Source organism: Scyliorhinus torazame, chromosome 1 (genome assembly GCF_047496885.1).
Source record: "Scyliorhinus torazame isolate Kashiwa2021f chromosome 1, sScyTor2.1, whole genome shotgun sequence".
Taxonomy (NCBI): Eukaryota; Metazoa; Chordata; class Chondrichthyes; order Carcharhiniformes; family Scyliorhinidae; genus Scyliorhinus; species Scyliorhinus torazame.
Genome location: NC_092707.1, coordinates 170,677,911 through 170,689,038, shown reverse-complemented (window position 1 = coordinate 170,689,038; position 11,128 = coordinate 170,677,911). Strand labels below are relative to the sequence as shown.

Sequence of the window (11,128 nt, the reverse complement as noted above, 5' to 3'; positions counted from 1 at the left end):
GGCAGTGACGATGCCATTCCATATGAAAACGTTTGCTTTTTTCTAACTGGTAGAGATTTCACTATTTTTTGCTTAAATTCATTACACATCTAATTTGTTGATTGAGAATTTTTATATAGTGGAGATCATCTACGGGGTTCTCCATTTCTGAGATTAAGTGTTGACGTCAACGTAGAATGCATGGACTTTCATGACAGCAAAACTGCCGCCACAGCTGGACCGATTCCACTACTGTTAAGGGGCTAGCACCGGCACCACATGGAACGCAATCGATTCCAATGAGAAATGGTGCAGGACTCAACGGGTCCATGATTGACACTCGGGAGGCTGACAAGCTGCAGCCGCATATACACATTACAATCCCAATACACACTCATCACAGCCAATAAAATTGCACTGGTTGTGCTGGAGCGTGCCCGTACAGCTGATGTGTCGGCTGGAGCCAGAGGGCACCGAGGGGGGTGGTCTGGGTGGGACACCCATACGACCTGTGGCCCTAAGTTCACAGTGGACTGTCAGAGGTGTGCACAGCTGCATGGCTGCCTTGTCGGCTGTAGCAATGGTGTTTCATGCCCATCCACCCCAACCCCACAGCCCATCCCATGCCCCCCCCCCCCCCCCCGTCCAGCGGCACAACTGTCAGCAAATTAAGACAATGTTGGACATTTTCCGTAACCCCCTTGGTGGTCATGCCCACTAATGATATGCAAACGGTGTCCACTGTAATGCGTTCTGGTACGCATTGACGGCGCTGTCGAGGTGACGCAGAATTATGATTTGGCGCCAAATTGGCGCCCATCGCGACTTCGGCGTCGGAACCTATTCTCTGCCCAATCGCGTTTCACAATTTCAGCATCAGCAAACGGAGAATCCCGTCACTAAATTTTAATATTCTTTTAAATCAACAGATAAATCTAGAGCAAATTAACTAATTTGGCTCCAAGCCAAATGTATTGTGGGGCTTTTGTTTTAAAATGGATGGTTCATAAATCCCAGACAAAGCGTCTAGCAGCTTCAAGACTTCAAGATTGTTTAACACAACATGGTGATAATTGGGGACCTAAAGGCTATGCCGTTTACAGAAAAGGTTAACTCATTCAGACTTAGCTGTTGCCCTTTGAATTAAAATGTTTGTTATAAGTTACACTTAACTGAATCTGGTCAGGGTTGCCCGGCATGTGTGTTTTTTTGGGGGGGAGCGGGTGTTGGGAATTGTTTTGGCATCCCGATCTCATGCTACACTGGGGGGGGGCGGTTCAGGCGAGCAGAGCACCCCACTGTTCAAAACGGGGCTATGTTCAGCCTCGGCCGCCTGTTCCCCATTCAGGCCCCTTATTCAATGCGAGTCACATTGAATAGCCATGTGTTTCTCGGCACTGCGAGCTCCGGGAAATACGTGGCTAAACTTTGTTCTCTTTTGGGAGAATTGCACCCCTGGTATTTTAATTGTATGTACTTAAATGCTAAAAGGTTCAAAATTAATTACTTTCTATGAAAGGATAAGGGTTATTATGTGTTCATGAGTGAGATGATCTGTAGGTGGGTTAAACCTGCCGAGTGTTAATGAAGCTGCACAGATGATAGGATTCTTCCATCATTTAGTTATCTGGGGTTATGAAATGGAAATCTTAAAAGAAGAATAAAACATAGGATTAGTGTAAATCACGCAATTTATGAACTGAAGAAAGGTCGAGAACAATGATGAGATAGTGGAGGAGTTTCCTCCATTAAGGTGGCAAAAAAAATCATTCAAGTTACTTTTTACCTGTACTGAGTTATTTAAACATTAAAGGGCCATAGCTTTTTCCTCAACAAGTCCTGAGGCTGGAAAAGGGTAAAGAGTGGAAGGGAAAGCTTGTAATATGGTGGGAAATTGGAGGGATTAAATGACATAATTACTTTTTGTTTGCCTTCTACATCGCCAACGTTTTCCAGTTCTCACAAAAGATCTGAAACATATTTCTCTCTCTACAGATGTTCTCTGACTGGCTGAGTATTTCCAGTGTTTACAGTTTTGGTGTCAGACGTTTCCAGCGTTCACACGTATTTCACTTTTGGATGCTAATCTTTTTAGCCTCTTCCGACATCAGCTCAATTAGAAGCTCCACCAAATGTTCTGAGTGCTTTCAATCGATAAGTAAAGTTTGCCCATTTCAGAAAGATCATCTCAATTACAGTTAGCCTTGGTACTTGAACTGGAATTCTCAGTAGGTGTTCAATTCTCCGAGATATTGACTGCAGGCTGGGATCTTCTGGATGTAATCCCTGCCGGAATGGTGACACCATTTTCAAGTTGGGAACCCGATTTGCCAATGGACAATTTTTAACTCAATTCTGACATTGGCACTCTACCTCTGAGTTGCCCGACCATATAAGGAGGGCAGGGAGGATGATATGGCCATTCAGTCAATGGAAGGATTTCTGATGAAGGGGACCATGGAATGGGTTACAAAGGCACAAAGGATTTTGGATGTTTGTAGCAACCACAGGAATGGAGTGGAGGCCTGGAAAGGTTGCACCCTCTGGCCTCTCACTCGTACCGGAATGTTCTGCTGCAGGATTTGAGGGGCTACAATGAGGTGAGCTCTCCCAGTGATATGAGGAAGAGGACAACTTCTCCAACCAAGCAGGCATGATGGAAGTGGCTGAGGAAGTCAGTATCAGACGTGTGTTCCCTCCAAACTGGAGACAGTACATAATGAAGGCCCAGACCTCAGGAGAGCCTGCCAGATATGTGATATGACATTTTCAAGTGTCAAGCACCACTCTCTGACTTGACCAGCATTTCCATGCACAGCACTCCTCAGAAGGTACTTCACCTGCATGTCGAGCACTTTGCTCACCTTCAGCTGTGCTTCCCTGCTGCTAGTCATCAATACAGTAAGAAGTCTGACAACACCAGGTTAAAGTCCAACAGGTTTGTTTCGAATCACTAGCTTTCAGAGCTCAGCTCCTTCCTCAGGAGTAAGACTTATTACTGTGCTCACCCCAGTCCAACGCCGGTATCTCCACATCATGGCTGTCATCAATACAGCATGGGAAGTAGCAGCAGGGAGTCAAAGTGCTCGACATGCAGGTGAAGTACCTTCCAGGAAGTTGACAGAAGCCTGCCAGGCAGTGCTGGAACTCTCTTGAGAGAAGAAATGCTTTGACCAGCAGCCACCCATGGCTGGAGCACTTCAGCATGAGTGATTAAAGTCTTCCCAGCTGGAATAGCTTTGTCCCACTATGTCCCCTTGATGACCCTGGTAGGTGCTGACAAAGGCCGAATCCTGAAAATGATGCTTTAAACAACTATTAATTGGCTCTTTAATTAAATTACCCATCAGATCCAAGGGGGTTGTCTTCAATCCTGCCCTTCTAACCCTGGAAGAGGGTGGGATCATGGTTTGATGCAATTTCAGGGGATTTTGCTTCCCGCACACACATAACCCACTTCCCTGTGCCAGGGGAAATTCACCCGCTTATTTTCAAAGAACAGAACTCAACAATATTATTGTTCGATGTTTTATTTCTTTACAAGAAGGTAAGTCAGCCTCAGGTAAAGAAACCAAGAAAATCCAATTAAAATGCTGCACAGAAGTGGGTACTTTAGTGAAAATAGCCATACTGTTGGTTTGATAAATTCCAGAAGGGCAGATCAAGGCTACTACATCAAAGCCCATCAATCTGACCTATTCCTGTACAGAAAACAGTAAACAAAAGTAAACTTCAAAGGTATATTTGCCTGAACTGTTGCTCCTTACTGTAGGGAGATTGATTGAAACAAACTTGTTTTGTTCCTGAAATTCCCAGCCTGTTCAGTAGCTGCTTTTCTTTTTGCATTTTGCATTGAATTACCATCTTTGCTGTTTTCTCATGTTTACCAAAGGAAGAGATGAGTTAATATAACGAAATGGGTCACTTTCCATTGCAGGTTCCAAGTGTCAACACATACGTTTGGTGTAGATCCAGAAAAGGTCCCTCCACGCTGACCAAACTAGGGAGAGCATCACTGTTGTACCAGTGTGGCAATTGTTTCCATTACCTACACCAATGAGCCAAACCTTGGCTCCGTCAGAGTAAGAACACTTGCTGGTTAGTCCCATGGTAGGGACAGTTTTGTGAAGAGCCTATTAGAAACTGAACCAAGACTGGCCAAAACTATTAGACATAGAACTTCCGCAGCCAATGGTATCTTTCATCCCTTCAGTCTGGACTAACTTTGGACCGCTCCCCATACCACTTTATTGGCTAAATTAAATAATCCCTCCAGTCCACTCCTTTTCATTACTAAATCTTCAAATTATCCTCTCTATACTTAAGTCATGCCTTCTCATAAATAGAACCAGCGCGACTCCAAAGCTTCAAGCACAGAAATGTAGCTCCATATCATCAGGTTTATATTTGTACATTATACAGTGCACATAGGCACCGAGTTTAGAATCAATTCAGCTCAGATGTTTATAGTGGATTTGATTGAGTTTTGGAATGAACCTAATGAAACGGGTGACCTATGAACCTGGAATACAGATTCCAGATTTAGAAACAGAATACCAAAGGACTGAAGGGACAATTCGATTTAGGCAAATACTGAAATAATACTACAATAGTGGTCACTGTGATATCACAAATGACCCAGAGGGAGTTAAGAACTGTAAATGGTTTTGTAAAATATGATAAAGTATATCGAAGAAGATATTTTGCATCTCCCAACACAGATGTGAGAAAAGACAAAATGGCTGCTTGTTTCTCAGGCACAAAACAGATGGCTATGAGTTGTATCTCCCCTGCTTATCCTACACGGAAACAACTGTCCAATGGGCTTCTCCCAATGATTTCATATCCAGCTTCACTCCTGATATCCTTCACTAGATTTCCATACCGGAAGATATCCAACTTTTCACCCAGAGGGTGGTTGAAGTCTGGAAAGAACTTCCTGAGAGGCTGGTGGAGGCAGGTTGGATCGAGGTACCCAAAGGGGAACTGGGCTGCCATCTGAAAAGAAAGAATGTGCAATATTATGGGGGTACGGCAGGAGAGTGGAATCAGATGCAATGCTGTATCAGATAGCCAGTGCAATGGACCAAATGTCTCCTTCCGCACTATAAAGATGCTGTGATTCTATTACCCAATGAAATGGATGACATTCTTCACTTCCACTACCTCTCTGGATTGGCTATTCTATCTGTATACCATTTTGGGGTGACAGTAAATAGCAGTTATGTTACTAGACTAGTAATCCAGAGTTCTGGGCTAATTATCTGGAGGAATAAGTTCTAATTTCATCACAGAATTAAAACTTATCTGTAGTGGTGACCTTAGGAACTGCCAGGTTTCTATAAAAAACCATCAGATTTTTTCATGCTATCCCCTCTAAATATTTTTCTTTGTACATAGCCTGTTCATTTGAATGTGCAGTACCTTTAAATTTCTTTGTGCAATCCTGCATGTGCACTATCATTAAGAGGCCAACTTGTCGAAGATCTGTTCAGTACTTCTAGGTTGCTGCATGATCGCACACTCATTGCTTACAGGGTGCATTGGTCCTTGCCTAGTCTGACATATATGTGACTTCAGATCCATAGCAATATGGTTGAGTCTAAAATGACACAGTAAGACACTCCAAAACAGACCAAAAATGCTGTCCTTAAAATGGGAGGAGAAATTACGCATAGAGATAGGGGGACGACTTTGGATCGAAGCATTGCACAGGGCGAGCTTCATCTCCGCATGTGCAGGGCTGAGCTTAATGCAGCAAAAAGTGGTGCACAGATTCAACCTCGCCAGAACTGAAATGAGCAGGTTCTTCCTGGAGGTGGAGAAAAATGCCAATGGTGCCAGGGAGACCCGTCCAACCACACTCAATGTTCTGGGCTTGTTCCAGACTTGTCAGGTACTGGATGTCCTTCTTCGAGGCCATATCCAGAGTTGTGGGAGCGAGGGTGGAGCCATGCCCAAAGTGGCGGTCTTTGGGTATCAGATCAGCCAGATCTCTTCATGGGGAGGAAGGCCGACACCCTAATCTTTGCCTCATTGATCACCTGCCAGAGAATCCTGCTCAGCTGGCGATCAGCAGCATCACCCACGGTTGCAGACTGGCTGTCCAACCTGGCGGAATTTCTCAGGCTAGAGAAAATAAAATTTGCCATCCGCGGATCAGAAGAAGGCTTATGGAATGGAAAGCCGGATATGGAAGCCGATCACTAACTTCATTCAAGACCTGTTCATAGCCAGCAACCAGTAGAGCAAGGGGGAGGGGAGGGGGGAATGAAAACAGACAAAAAAGAACGCAAGGGACTGGTCCGAAGGCAAGCTAAGGCCCAAACCAAATTGTATATAAATGCCTATAAGTATATGTCTCGACCATATTGGGGAATGTAAAATATGTATACCAGTAAAAGGGGGATCACGGGCACCGTTGTTGTTATGAAAATGCTCATTTGTAAATATATGTGTTGGTTTTTGCACGTTTCTTTCCTGAATTTATAATTTTTTGGATATGAAAACTCAATAAAAACATTTCTAAAATGCTGGCCTAACCAATGATGTCTACATCCTATGAGTGAATATTTTAAAAATCTAATGTAAACATCCACAGTCTGCACTCATGATTCATAATTAATTTCACTTAAAACTAACACTACAGCCTCTGAGACCAAGATAACTTCCCAGTCTTTCCTTTCCAGAAGTCTACAATGCTGAAGGGGAGACCTTTTAATGCTTCATACTATTAATCATTTAAAATGAGACTTATGTCCTGATCCCTTGACTTGTACATCCATGTCTCCAATTTGCCTCTTTTTGGTTGTATCCTTTATGTGACTTCATGACTTTGTACTTCTCTACATTCAATAACATTTCCCACATTTTGCTTCGACCCTTACAGTGTTATTTACAACCTCCTTCTTCCAATCACTGAGTCACATCAAAAACATGGCAGGTTCCAGCTGATCAACGTTTTGCATGCAGTGCTTCAAGGTACAATTGAGCAATAAATGACTTATACTCTTGAGTAAAAATCAAATAAACAAATTAACTAATAAACAAATTAACAGCCCCTTAAAGGGGCAATAAATGATATATACGTGCTGTCTTGTCAAACTGAAAACAAGTTAATTGAGAAAGACTTTTGCTTTCCTGTTAATCATTCCAATGATCCCCAATTTGCCAAGTCAGTATATACATGTCCACCAAAAGTTCTAAGTTTACTGTGACACCTAATCCACTCCATTTACAATTTTATCTTCTAACCAAATCACCGTTGATTTGAGGGCCTCAATGTAAACTGGGGCAACACAGGAAACCTAACCAAATATAAATATAGCCAATCAAATTTTAAGAAGAGATGTTGTCTTTTATATTTTTTAAACTGACTGGTTCAAACTAGACACGTGACTCACCACCCATGGGCAACTGCTGTCAATTGGCTGCCTTCAGTCATTCAGGCATCTGAACCACATCCGACCTCAGAAATCACTCGTTCCGGCTCGTCATCTGATTTTAATGAACCCGGAATGAACCAAAGCTCCGAGGAATTAAAGTAAACAGACATTTAACCCCTGACCTATACTGCTTACCATCTGAGTTCAAAACAGTGTCATTCAGTCGCATCCAGTTTGGTATTTCTTATAACTGTAAACAGTGTCTGTAAATCATTTCAATTCATGGGAATCAACTGTATTAGACAGCGGCAGAATGGAATGTAGCATTAGGAAAAGGAGCTTGCAGAGTTACGCCCGAACCCCTGGGTCTTGAAGAAACAACAAAATAAAATCCATTCACTTTAACAGTGCGTAAAATATTTTGATTCAACACATTCTCACAATAGAAGTAGCTGGAAATGTTTTCTGAGCAGATTTCCCACCATTACTGTTTGATAATGCAACATCTGAAAAAGTAACCGTGACATTTACAGGTAGGAAAGGCAAGTATAAAAGGCTTGGCAGCGGCTTCTAACCTGCGTTGTGAAAGATGTCATTAACAACCCACGTCTTGACTTTCACAGTTGCCCTGGGATTCAGATTTTAGTGAGATTTTTTTCATTATATCTTCCAGGATACAATGACAACCCCAGGAACGCTGTTATATCTATTTGACAGTATGCAAGGAGTAATTGGATCCATCTGAGCCAAAATTCTGTTCCAAATACAGATGATATAAATTTAAAAAATTTTGATTAAAAAAACAAGTCATGCAAGCGTTGTATTTTTAAAGAAATTAAGGTGTCCCATATCTTAATGTACAGTGAGGTCAGAAGGGAAAACAGACTTTATTGCTCACTTTTCTATTTAGGATGAACTTTGTTGAATGAAACAAAATGTCGTTAAGTGAAATTTAGAACTGTGCTTACTCTTAAACAGTAACTGCCTCCTGAAGGCAAGGCAGCTCAGTAGTTGTAATGCTACACCGTTGGATTGTTGAATTTGGATCTGGTTTTTACCTGTACCTATACTCCAGCTCAAAGCTCAAGGTTCAAGATTTTTTTTTCTGACAGTTTACAAAAGGGAAGCTTTTTCTTCCACAAACTAAAAATAATAATAATCTTTATTGTCACAAGGAGGTTTACATTAACACTGCAATGAAGTTACTGTGAAAATCCCCTAGTTGCCATATTCCGGCATCTGTTCGGGTACACAGAGGGAGAATTCAGAATGTCTAAATTATCTAACAGCCCATCTTTCGGGATTTGTGGGAGGAAACCGGAGCGCCCGGAGTATCCCTCGCCTCCACTGATACTGAGTCATGTTGTGGCAGAAATGCATCTGATCACATCTATTTAACTACTCACAAGCTAATCTTGATTAAAGATGATTGTGTAGGAGCAGGGCAACAGGAATTACAGAAACAAATTGGCAAAAGATGGCCTATAATCAAACACTGGAGAAAAAAACAGTTGGATGTATTTCTTTATTGGAGGTAAAGCAGTTTGAGGTGTTTTGTATTCACAAGCGGTGCGACTAAGTGAAATTATTTATTTTCAGGAGAACTTTATAAAGTTCCTTACTCTACTTCCACATTGCACTTTTTTTTAACACACAAGCTGACAAAACTTCAGAGTTCAATTACTGTCCCAGATTTAGCTGAAATATGACAGTTATTATTCAAGTTGATTCTCTTTTTATAATTGAAGCCTCTTTACACCAGCTAACAATTATGCATTTACCACAGCTAGGGATGACAATGCGAAATATGTCATCCCTAATTATCTCTCAATACTGGACATTTCAAACATCCTTATAAATGGTCAACAAGCAGCAGTCAACAATGTAAGACTTCTATTTCCAAGAATATTTGAATGAATTTGCCCAATCATTGTGAAATTCTAAATAGTTTTTATTTTGTAGACACGAGCCTATTCCGAACTACATAGACATTGTTCAGGTTTTCAGAGCAAGTGGGCATCGCCATAATCCTGCACCACTGAATTTTGAGCTATTTAAATTATAATATGCTTATAGGTTTATTTTAGACATTGAACGCATGATTAAATAACAGCAAGGTACAGGAAACTGAGGACGGGCTGGTCATTTGAAGGACTCGGGCTAAAATCATGTCCTTCAATTGGCCAGCTTATCCTAAATTCCCCTGGTACGGTACATCTGCTCATGCATCCCTGTTTAAATGTCTAATCATAGTTCTGTTCCCCAGAAGCAATGCAGACTCTTCAAGTTAAAATCATTTCTCATCCATGTGCTGTTCTGCGTAAGAATTAAGTCTAAAGCAGACACAGATTAATTAACTCTTTTAACATTGCATTCTTCACTTACATTTCTTTTGTAAATTTTACCTCCTCTCGTCAGTTGAATTCCTATTTTTTCTTCCTCACTCAGATAGGCAAGTGAGCATAAAATATGACTTTACTCATTGACACGTGGATGTCTTGTCTTGGTTGATCCACCAACAAATGTATTTCAGTATTTGCACTCTTATTAGCCACTGACATCACTAACTGACAATAGTTGCTTGCTAATGAAATTTGGATTCTACCATGTTAAATGTTTCCCTGTTATAAGTGACCCTTCCAGAACATTACGTCCCATTGTTACATATTGCTCTTGGCGTTCCTTATCAATTCAAAATCTTGCCTGATTCAGTTGTGGAAGGCTTGAGGCAATGAGTCAAAATTTCCTGGAAGAACGTCTTTACCACACTATTATGTTGCGTATAGAATGTAAGTGTAAACAGAGGAAGAGGTCCTGTAGTTAATTTGAGATGATGTTTTCAATTAACACGCTGCATAAACGCTAACTGTGATTAGGAATTTGTTGTCAATGCTATTGGGTTTTATTTCCATTCTTCCTGTTATATTTTGGTGAAAAACACGACGTTTCACTGACCTTTTTTTCATCTGATTCAGCCTGTCTCGATTAAAATAACGGGAAATGTGCAGCGATACATGAGCTTGTAAAGCATTTGAAGGCTCGGGGCTTGATGGCCATTTACTGCAGGTTTAATCCGTTGACAACCAAAAAAAATACTTCCACAGCTTTTGAAACATGTACATCTTTTCTCGCAAGCGTCATCAGCACAACTGATCCTGTCTTTTTCCTTTGTAAAATTCGACTAAGTACAGGCAGAGGAAACCTCAGATCATAACACTCTTGGAATAAACTACAGCTCCGTAATCTAATTATCGTTTTGCTTTCAGAGTCGTAGAATCCAACATATTGCACAGGCCTCAAGTAGTTAACCCCCGAAAACAGAGGCTAGATCATCGAAGCAAAGTCATCAAAGAGCAGAAAATATAATTCATGTGATAAGAAACTGAAAATACGTGTCAATCTTTCTGTCGGTTCCATATCTGACAATTATTTCCAGTGTTTTAAGAGGCAAGTGGGTAGTAATTTATTGAACAATTAATCACACTTTACACTTAAGTGTCTGATTTGTTGACATCCATTGAACAGTATTTTCACACCTGGTGGCTTGCATTTTGGAGTTGCCTATTGCTTTTGCCGAGATTTTTAATTTAAACAAGCCTGTTCAATTACTATCCATTATATCTTAACACAATACAACAGACAACATTCAAGGCTTTTAGTTTAAACAGCAACTTGTATTACATAGTGCTTAAATGCAACACCCCTTTCCAAGCTGCTTCCTGGGAGCCTTACGAAACAAAACATGACACCAAACCACAAATCCA

At 41.1% G+C, this 11,128-nt stretch overlaps 1 long non-coding RNA gene across 1 annotated transcript; it reads right to left on the bottom strand.

The window, feature by feature from the left end:
* Positions 1-3,493: 3,493 nt before the first annotated feature.
* On the bottom strand, positions 3,494-9,919 carry LOC140429883 (uncharacterized). The gene is made up of 2 exons (XR_011949230.1): positions 9,750-9,919; positions 3,494-4,977 (listed from the first exon to the last, which is right to left on the bottom strand). It is a non-coding gene; the product is annotated as an uncharacterized lncRNA (long non-coding RNA).
* Between the last annotated feature and the right edge of the window lie 1,209 nt (positions 9,920-11,128).